This window comes from Nanorana parkeri, unplaced genomic scaffold, assembly GCF_000935625.1.
Source record: "Nanorana parkeri isolate BGI_ZX_2015 unplaced genomic scaffold, ASM93562v1 scaffold309, whole genome shotgun sequence".
Taxonomy (NCBI): Eukaryota; Metazoa; Chordata; class Amphibia; order Anura; family Dicroglossidae; genus Nanorana; species Nanorana parkeri.
In genome coordinates this window covers 664,682-675,799 of record NW_017306577.1, presented here as the reverse complement: position 1 = coordinate 675,799, position 11,118 = coordinate 664,682, and the positions used below count along the sequence as shown (strand labels likewise).

The window sequence follows — 11,118 nt, the reverse complement described above, 5'->3', positions numbered from 1 at the left end:
AACCCATTTGAACCAATCAGAACTCATTTATTTACTGTGCTGACTCCAGTATACTAAAAAGTGATTGGTTCCTGGGACTGTCTTATCTAATGAGCCCTCCAAAAGGATATTTAAACAAAAAAAAAAAAAGTGCTCATCCTTTTTTCAGTTGATTAAGCTTGTGGAACGTTGAACTGGTTCAAAGGAAGAACATTTCCAATGCGCGGGCAGAAACACGCGTTTTACTGGCCGCGTTTGGTGTGTCATTAACAAGTAACGGCACTGCAAGCGTGTTGCATGTTTTTGACCTGTTGAATGATTGTGTGCCAACATGTACTTTAGACATAACTGTGGATAAGTGCTGCACTCCTTAACAAAGGCCCCTTGTGCTGAAAGGTGGGTGCTGAAGCGACTGCGGATGGCGCCGTGCATCACAGAGTACATCAGAAATGTCACCAGCACACCAATGGACAATGTCCAAACAAAAACCGTCTTCTATTCACGCATATTGCCACATCAAAAATGCAATGTTTCGGGGGTATGCAGGGTCCCCTTCATCAGGCTTAACAGTCAGTCAGCCTGATGAAGGGGACTCTGTGTGGCCCCGAAATGTTGCATTTTTGATGTGACAATATGCGTGAATAAAAGCAAGCACTTTGATGCACATTCACATAACATCAAAGTGTGCATGGGCACTTAGTTTGCTAAAACTCAGTGTATCATAAATGACTGCCATTTTTTTGTTGCATTCACTCTGGCGTCAGCTGCACATCATTGCTCAGGTAGGCCTAAGTGACAACGGTGGACCGTGCCTGCGTGGTCCTCCCGTGAACCAAAGCTCAGTATACCGCTTGCGGTATACTGAGGCCGCCGCAGCCGGGACGGATCCCGACATTACTGTCAAGATCCACCCAGCTGTGACCGCCCCCTCCCCCGTCCGTTCCGCCAGTCAGCGCTGGAGGATCGCAGAGGCGAGGGTGGAATCCCTGCGGGGTGCGGTGACTGACACCGCAGGGAGATGATCAAGAAGTGAGCGAGCGACGGTATGTGTTCGCTCACTTCCCGATCTATTGAGCCGACGTGTGACAGTTTCATTGTCACAGGTCGACTAGAACTATGAGATGAGCGATTTTCAGGGGCAGGGGAGGGGCAGGGACGGGCGGAATGGACGGGGGAGGGGCGGAAGCTGACTGGCGGAACGGACGGTAGTTTGTGTCCTCCCGTTACCCTAAGGAGAACTATGGGGAAAAGACTTAACCCCATAGTTCTCCTTTAATATTACAAAGATACATTTCCTAACTTGTATGCATATTTTCTAAATAAAGATAATATAAAAATTAAAAAAAGACTTTGACCCAACAAGGCCTAATGGTTAAAAGATGAAAGGTACCGGCCCAAAAATCTTATCATTTATCTGTTTGTTTTTATCTCCAGCGGCATATTATTAACTAAATAATTAATATTATGAACCTAAAATGTATAAATAATCGATCATAATGAAATAATTAATTCAAGTATACTGACATGTGATTGGCTCCTTGCACTGCCTCATTGAATAAGCACCACTGTGTCATTTCCCAGCCCTCGGATTATAGAGGACTCGTGTTCTGCGGGTCAGAGAGATGCACTCGGCATTCAAAACATCGTTTCACATCTTCTCGGCACTTTGATTTCATTCTGTTGGCTCTCAATGGCCGGTTTCTTATGATAATGAACACATTTACAATTTTATGGGATATCAAGCTCCTGACACCGCCGCAGTCCGCCGAACAATTTGCATCTCGCTTTCTCGAAATACTCAGCCATTTTTTTTTTCTCCATTGAGCCCCGGAATGATTTTTCGAATGACTGCTTAGAATAGTTTGTATTTGTTAGGCCCCTTTTGTCAATGGGAAATTAATCTTTTCTAATATTTAATAAGGATTAAACAGCCGGTCATACAGCACGTTCATTGTGTGTTGCCCCGTAGATTAATAACAAGCAGTTTTCAATTACCTTCCATCTTGATAAAAGTTTTCGGGGGTTTGGCCCTGGTTTTGGACTGTCGCGGTCTTGGCTGCATACGGTAGCTTTCATGCCGGCTTAGAAGGAGTGAAATTGAAAAGCAGGCATGGTTTTGTGAAGCATACAACGGATGATATGTGGCGGGCTGAAAAGCCAAAGACGTGGCAGTTCCTTGTCTAACGTATCTGGGCTGGTTACATATAGAGGGCGCCATCTTTACAAGGACCAGGCCGTATGCATATTCGATGGATATTTTAGGTGTTTAAGCTGAGGTAGGGTATAGGATTCCTGTTGGGTGTTTCCTTTACCCATTAAAGAGATTTTCCTGCACTTCCTGTCAGGGGCATCCCGAGGCTGTGTGTCACCCGGGGGCAGAGATGCTTGCCAGCGGCCATCTTGGTGATGGACGCAGGCAGAGAGAGGAGGGGACGTTCACCCGGCGGGATGAGGTATGCCGCCGGGTCCCCTTCTCTCACCTGACACTGCCGGGCTCTTGGTCCGTGACCGAGTGCCCGACATTTCATAGCGGGTGACACCAAAATGACTGTCAGTCATTTTGGTGTCACCCCTCCAATAGTGGCACCCGGGTGCGGGCCCCCTGCACCCCCCATGTGATGCCACTACTTCCAGGCCTGGAGACAAAACAGGAAGTGAGAGAAATTCCTTCCAAAGTGAAGGAAATGCCCTGTTAGACAGTGGTCACTGTAACTAGTGCCCACATTGGAAGGAACCTGGAAGAGTAATATGGGAGCCGCCATCATTTTATTTATTACAGGTATTTATATAGCGCCAACAATTTACACAGCTCTATACATAGTACACATTCACATCAGTCACTGCCCTCAAGGAGCTTACAATCTAAGGTACCTATTGCATATACATACATGGCCGATTTAGACAGGAGCCAGTTAACCTTCCGTCATGGCTTTGGAATGTGGAAGGAAACCGGAGTACACGGAGGAAACCCACACAAGCACAGTGCTAACCCCTAAGCCCCTGTGCTGCCCATCATGTACATGTATCTGAAGGTACATGCTCTATGGCTGTCAGTGCCATGGCAACTGATGTGCACATACTTGTTCTTGGTCATTGACTCAAAAGCTGTAAAGGAAAGATATGAAACCAAGACTTCATCTTCAAAAGAAAGCTACTAGTGGGAGCGCCAAGATTTATTATTACTATTATTAAAGCTACCCGGATAGTGTAATAGAAAATCCCAAAGGAAGGTGCCCGGCCATTGAAGAGAACATATATAATACTAACCTCTCTAGCCGCCCATGTGTTTTACTTTCCGTCTAGTACAGAGTTGAAGCCTCCATCAGACTCTTCAGCACCGTTGAGTCCTGTAGGTCGAGGTTGGGGCCAGACGATGGAACTACAATGAGCAGTGTAGGAACACAATTATGCAACACTCCCAGAAATGTCATATGATGATGAGTCTGATGGAGGCTGAGAGGAGAGTAAGTCTACTATCTCTGCCATCGCAGGTCTCCTTCCTTTTGAATTTTCTTTTAACACATGCTTAAACTTCTTGCGTTTCACTGTTATTATTATATCTTTGCTGATTCTTTTCCCACCTTGGATTCCATAACATTTAATATGCCAAGTATCCTTTTTGCTTCTGACATTATAAGCCCTGATGAAAGGGGGGAAGACTTCCTGAAATGCATTGGCCTACTCTTGGACATTCTGATGTATTAATTTACTTGGATTATTTCCATTAGTTTGGTGCTTTCTGCCTTTTGCAATTTATTTCTGACAGGTTGCCTTAAATGTGGATCTAAATCCAATATGTATTTATTTATGTTTTAAGGTTTTAGATATAGTATGGAAGGGTTCGAAACTCAGACAGTGTTAATTACTGTCTGGAATTGCTGTCTCCATTGGGGAGATCCCCCCATTATTTTTGCCCTGATGACCATTGGTTGAGTTTAGGTCGAGTTTAGTTAAGGTTGAGTTGAGTTAAGGTCTTATCCTTTACAGACAAGGAAGGTGCCATCTTAGCCTCTATTTAGGTTGCAGATGCCATGGTGCTACACATGTGATCAGCTATGCTACCAGCCATTTGAGGACTTCAAAGTTTGGTTGAGAGCTGAAATTAGCAAACTGGCAACCTTGAATGTAACTGTTTTGGATCACATTAAACTGGTGGGTCTAGTCCCGTTTTAAATCTCAGTGTGGCAAGAGACTAAAGTTGTTTGTGTAGCTTAGCCAGCACTGAAAGTGAGTTATAATGTAAAATGTTGAGTTGCAATAAGAATATGGATCAGAATTCGTCCAATGAGAGTACCTGTTCCAGTGACAATCACCTAAGACAGGGGTAGGCAGCCTCAGGCAAATTTGGCATCTGAATCCCATTGGAGTCAAAGGGGCACACATTTTGAGGGTCACTTGTAACCCCTTGGATGGATGCTAAATAAGCTATAGGAATGAAGCAGAAATCATCCAGTGGGGATACCTGTTCCAGTGACAACCGTCTAAGACAGGGAAGGGCAATCTTGGGCAAATTTTGAATTTGAACCCCATTGAAGTCAATGGGGAACCATTTTTTAGGGTCACTTTTGACCCTTTGGATGGATGCTAGATAAACTGTAGGAATAAAGCACAAATCATTCAATGGGGACACCCATTCCAGTGACAACTGTCTAAGACAGAGGTAAGCAACCTCGGGCAAATTTTGAATATGAATCCCACTGAAGTCAATGAGGGACCATTTCTGAGGGTCACTTTGACCCTTTGGAGGGATGCTAGCTACGCTATAGACCAGGGGTAGGCAACTTTGGGCAAATTTTGAATATTAATCACACTGAAGTCAATGAGGGACCATTCCTGTGGGCCACTTTGACCCTTTGGAGGGATGCTAGATAAGCTTAAGACGAGGGGTAGTCAACCTTGACACTCCAGCTGTGCTGAAAATCCAAATAATCCTTATCATGTCCCTGCCTCTGGGAGTCAACCCTGTAGCTGTCAGAGTCTTGCAATGCCTTTTAGGACTTGTAGTTCCCCAACAGCTGGAGTGCCCAGGTTGCCCACCCTTCCCTAAAGGTTTGCTTTCCAGCACTGGCTTGCCGTACCAAAAACTGCCAAAGGGGGGGCTTCACGAGCAAGCCGCTACTTAAGTCTTAAGCGTGCCATTCATTACTGTAATGCGCTGAGAGCCTCCGGGGCATCAGCTAAGGCAGTTCAGCTTGTAACGATCCAATCTTAAAGGTTAACACATTCCTAAAACTTCTGCCTTTCTCCAGACTGGTTATTTTAATCCTGGCGAAGTCACTTCCCCTGACATGACGAATGAAGTGGATGTCTCCATTAACGGTGAAAGTAATGAACAATTTGTACAGCGCAGACCTGCAATGGGGGCAAGATAGGGAGACGGCGGACAATTGAGCCTGTAAACTGTTAACTTAAAGGTGAACAATGGTGGCAATGAGACACCGGGTACGGCGTGCTTAGGAAAAATGTCTCCCCAAGACTCCTCCATAATTCAGCCGGGGCCGGTAAAAATGACTCGAGCGATGTGCCCGTCAGCTCGCGTCGTGACGTTTAGAGCCAATATCACTATTTAAGGAAAAGCATTAGCCGTGCCGGCTGGCTCCGGAGGACGTTGGGCGGTTTTCATTAGCATTAACTGGGCTAATGTAATGTGACTGGAAGTTAATTCAATGTATGAATATTAGCTCCATCAGCCATGTAGTGCCTGCAGCTCCCGCATTAGTGACAGTAAAAACTATCGCGCAAAGTCCAAACGTCCAATCGGCTTAGCTCGCCGGCTCTGAGTTTGCCACAAACATTAGAGGATATTTCTAGAAGCCTTTGGAAAACGTTCCCTACGTTTTGGCAAGTATGAAAAATGAAGAAGGGCCCCCGGGAAGGGGGCCTTCATAATGGCAATTTAATATGAACTTTAAAGCAAACCGTATATATCTCAACGGGAGTCGGCTTCAGATAAAGGCTTGCCGTCTATTATTATGTGAGGCTGCAGATATTCCAGTATGTACAATAGAAGAAAGCTGAGCAGGCGCCTTCCAATCTGATTGTACAATCTCCACCAACAATGGAGCAAGAGAGCCCATCTGATTGTATATGAACCGAATGGACTGTTAGGTAGATCAGGGGTGGGCAACTCCAGCCCTCCAGCTGTACTTTAACTACAAATGCCAACTTGCCTTTGGGAGTCATGTCTATAACTATCAGACTGGCAATGCCTCATGGGACTTGTAGTCCGACAACAGCTGAAGGGCCGGAGTTGCAGACCCCTGAGGTAGATTCTTGCACTATGTCAGTCAAAATTAGACTTTCCTTTTTGGTCAAATGTACATGGAGAACAGATGTCAGTCGTATATGCAGAGAAAACTTTATATCTGTAGACACAACAGGAAGTAAAAGGAAATGACCTCCGATACCTAGGGTGCTCCAGCTGTTGTGGAACTTCAAGTCCCATGAGGCATTGCAAGGCGCTTGCAGCCACAGACGGGACTCCCAGAGGTAGAGGCATACCGGGGTTTGTAGTTTCACCACAGCTGGAGTGCCCAATGTTGCCTATTCATGTCTTAGACAGTTGTCAATGGAAGACGTGTCCCCACTGGACCATTTGTGCTTCATTCCTGTTCAAGTGACAACTGTAATTGTAGAAAGAAAGAAAGAAGCTTTGATTCATTTAAGACTGAACTCTGAATTAAGCAAATATTGTCTAAATACAATGAGGGGAATTCCCACCAATGTGTAATCTTCGTTGAATCTTGGTGAGCTTTGTATATTTCTTCCAGATCGGTGAGGTAATCCAGTGTGATACTTGGAGCTTCCTGTAATAAAGACCGCTCACTGCTGCTCTCTCTCCTTGTGCAGGGTGGCTGGTCTTGTCTCCACTACCTCCTGTAATAAAGACCGGTCAATGCTGCTCTCTGTCATTGTGCAGGGTGACTGGTCTTGTCTCCGCCCCCTCCTGTAATAAAGACCTGTCACTGAGTCTCTCCCTCCTTGTGCAGGGTGACTGGTCTTGTCTCCGCCCCCTCCTGTAATAAAGACCGGTCAATTCTGCTCTCTGTCATTGTGCAGTGTTACTAGTCTTGTCTCCGCCCCCTCCTGTAGTTTTCAACCTGCGGTGGGTGGAGCCTTCTAGATCTCTCCTACAGCTCTGCTCTCTGCTCAGGCTATGTACAGCTCAGCAATGACGTCACTGCTACTTTTAAGTGACAATATGTGGGGTGTGCAAAGGTGTTTGGTGCACACAAAGTGTATTTATACCTTGGGGGTCTTGTCTCCACCCCCTCCTCTAGTTTTCTGTAGTGGGTGGCCCTTCCCACCGCACGGGCTGTGTACGGCACAGTGATGATGTCACTGCTATCTGGACATAGCCTACATTCGGACATCTGGTGCACACAAAGTGGATTTCTATCCTTTGTGGCTATTGAGGAATAGATTTAAATGGAAGTTTTTGTGCCCGGAGTTCAGCTTTAAATGCTGCTCTGCCGTTTGATTTTTAACAATGTTGGAAAGAGTGGAGAAGTGTGTCCTAACTCCTCGAAATTCTCCTCTGAAACTTTAAAGGAGAACTATGGGGTTAAGGATTTTCCCCATAGTTCTCCTTAGGGTAACGGGAGGACACAAACTAGCGTCCTCCCGTCACCCTAGGCTCAGTATATAGGGAGCTGCTGCTCGCGGTATACTGAGACGCTGCAGCTGAAGCAGATCCCGACAATTGTGCCAGGATCCGCCCAGCTGCGTGATTGACAGCTGGCTCTGCCTATCTAGAGGCAGAGCCAGCAGGACCCTCCCCCGTCCGTTCCGCCAGTCAGCGCTGGAGGATCGGAGCGGGGAGGGGGGAATCCAGCCCCTCCCCTGTCACGGCAGAGAGCCGTGACAGGATCGAGAGGTGAGTGAACACCGGCATGTGTTCGCTCACCTCCCGATCTACTGAGCCGACCTGTGACAGTCTCATTGTCACAGGTCGGCTAGAACTATGAGGTGAGTGAAAAGCCCCTCCCCCTCAGTTCTCCTTTAAGGTCCATCTTCTTTTTTTTTAAAGTGAATTAAAACATCTTGTTACAGGATCGCCGAACGGAACGATTGAATGATTTAAGGTCTGCGGATTCTTTTTATCTGATCTGTCCTTCAAGCTTTCTAATCCTGAGCAGGTACAGCATTGACAGATCACTTTACATCCCCAGCTGAACGGCGCGGATAGAAATTTAGGATCTCTGAAAAAAAAAATGATAAAATGAATTATGGGATGGCAATCCATCTAATTACCTTTTATTCCAACTGTACCATTCATCTTTTACTTCTCTCACAACCGAATCCGTCTTTTACGAGGTTAAGGAAGTAGCGGGGCATAATTTTTCATTTTATTATCTGTCCTGAGCTGAGGATGTTCTATCTGAAGATGATTTAAGGGGCCTTTAAAGAAACAGAATGGATAGGTTTCACCTAAAACATCCGAGTGCTTCTCCGAGTTCCAAAAAAAATGTTTTTGTGATTGAAATTTTAATTGGGTTCGTCTTTTCTTGTTCTCTGTTTCATATGTGGAGCTCTGCCAGTGACAATGAGGTACTAGGGGAGGTTAGTGTATATAAGAAGAGCTTATCCATGTCAAGGCCTGGGGGGAGAGACTTCAGGAGGAAGCTGAAATGATTTACTTTGCTGTGTTGAAGAGTTGAAGTCTGTGTGTGAGGTTGTTGTGGCCGTTTGTATCCTTCTTCAGGTCCGAACTTGATTTCTTACACAAAATGTTGGTGTCTTTGTATCTACACTTCTTTTCTTCTACAGACAGGAGGAGCGGGGAGATTTGTAGACCAACCACAGATGTAACTTTGTTATTGCAAAATGCAAATCTAGAGCTATCTATCTATCTATCTATCTATCTATCTATCTATCTATCTATCTATCTATCTATCTATCTATCTATCTCAATCATGTGAAGCAAAGGTCGGAGGTCAATGGTCATTATTTTTCTGAACTCAGGTATGTAGTAGCATTGTTAGTATTACTGTTAAAATAAATCAAAATATTATTCTATTATTCTTTTGCTTGTTTTTGTGTATTATTATTATTATTATTATTATTATTCGGTGCAATTTTGTAACCAGTTGTTGTTTGGTACATCTGAATTCCTGTCTATGTTTTCTTGCAGCGGTGGGAGAGTCATGGTGTTACTGAATTGGATTTAATCTTCTGCTGAGAAGACATGTGTACCCTTCTCCAGGTATTGTTATTTTTCTTATGTATTTTCAATAATGACTGAAAGCTACATAAACATTATATGTGTAACACGTACAGTTTTCAAAGCAGAAAATACTCACCTTTTCCAGGGACGCCAAACAACGTTCAGTTCATGAGTTCTCATCCATCGAAGTCCACCAGGAAAGCAGCAATTCCGGGAGTGTCTAGCTCCTGGGTATTCACTGGTTCCTCCTGCTGAGCTTCATATCACCACTCTCTCTGCTGCAGGGATGTGAGATTAAAGGAAAGAACCACTGAATGCCACGGGGAACTATGGAGACCCACACAGAGATCTCCCCCAAAGTCATTGCAGAAACCAACACTTCCCAGAGTGTGTCCCCCCCAATGTGCTCAGTGGTTCCTCCGGCTGACACCAATACCACCACCATGTCCATTGTCCTGTGCTGGGAGGTTTCTACTGTCAATGCCGCCATCATCACTATTTTTATTGTCCAATCAGCAGTCTGTGCTAGGAGGTTTCTACCGTCAACGCCGCCATCATCACCATGTTCATTGTCCAGTCAGTAGGCTGTAAGCTGGCAGGTTCCTACCACCGACAACAAGATCACCACCATGTTCATTGACCTATAAGCAGGCTGTGAGCTGGGAGCTTTCTACCACTGACACTATCATCACCACCATGTCCATTGTTCTATCAGCAGGCTTTGATCTGGGAGGTTCCTGCCACCGACACCAACATGGCCACAGTGTCCATTGTCCAATCAGCAGGCTGTTAGCTGGGAGGTGACTCCGTTGTATTTCCTAACTCTAGCAGAGGACATGGTTTCACCCTCCCAGTTTTTATTGCCTGGCAGAGGTGTGTGAATGACAAACATGGCTGGATAGCGATTCTAATCTGATAACAAAGTCCACATGTGTATATTTAAACTTTAAAAGTCGACTTTAGAATTCAGCTTTAACAAAGGATTTGGGTATAAACAGATGCTTTTTCTGAGCGCCGATGTGTTAATCTCCCATTAACTGTGACTTTAAGGTCAACAGGTCACATGGGAAACCTTGGCAAAACTTTCCCTGCTGCAGGATGGTGGCATTTGCAAAGTGTTAGAAGTCTCCTTAGACCACTCTGACATTTGATGGTATTTTATGAAATTTCTTTCTGTGTCTCTTTGTCAAGTCAGCTCCACTTTTGCTCATCACCAGCACAGAGCTTCGATCTGATAAAAGTCAGATGCTGAGCTTATAAAAAGACCGGTGCTCCGGTTCTGGACCAGAATTTTTCGTTTGCTTTCGACTCTTTTTGCCAAAAATATCTCTAAAGACCCAACACAGGCCTTACTCCATGCCTCAGTCCCCGGACTGAACAAAGCTCAGGGAGCCCTAGCCCACCAAATATTCATTGCCGCCAAATTAACGTTGGCGGGAAATTGGAAAAAACAATTCATCCCGTATCGGGAATTCACCAATAGGCTGGATGTAGTTCTCTTAAATGAACGATTGTCGTACGTCCTACAGGATTCACAAGCCAAATTTCTTAAAATCTGGCAACCCTGGATTCTACATAATCACCCTGATCTAGATATTGACACCCTTCACCGCCTGTGATGTGGTCCATAGAGTTAAGAGGTAATGAATGTGTGACCCTCAGCTGTGAACCGAAAAGCCTGTGGAGCAGACCTGAACTACAATTGAAGTTGACCGACGGATGGACCCTTTCCCCCTACTTGTCTTCCCCTTCTTTCCCCGCCCCTTTTTATTTCCTTTATCTTCTACTGCATTAACCCCTTCGTGACTGACGACGTACAGTGTACGTCGCCAGCATCGGGGCTGTTTAAACAGACTCCCGGCGACTTTTGCCGCCGGGAGTCTGTTTAAACTTGTAGAGCCGACTGTCGGCTTTACAACAGAAGCGATCCTGGCGACTTACCTGTCGCCAGATCGCTTCTGCGTCCCGAAGAA

The 11,118-nt window shown here is 45.3% G+C and overlaps 1 long non-coding RNA gene across 1 annotated transcript in view; it reads left to right on the top strand.

Annotated features, from left to right (window-relative positions):
- The window catches only part of LOC108788169, a 380,303-nt gene that overhangs the window by 244,189 nt on the left and 124,996 nt on the right, over positions 1–11,118 (top strand). The window contains exon 3 of the long non-coding RNA XR_001941322.1: positions 9,113–9,184. This is a non-coding gene — a long non-coding RNA (uncharacterized LOC108788169). The remainder of the gene's footprint in view (positions 1–9,112; positions 9,185–11,118) is intronic.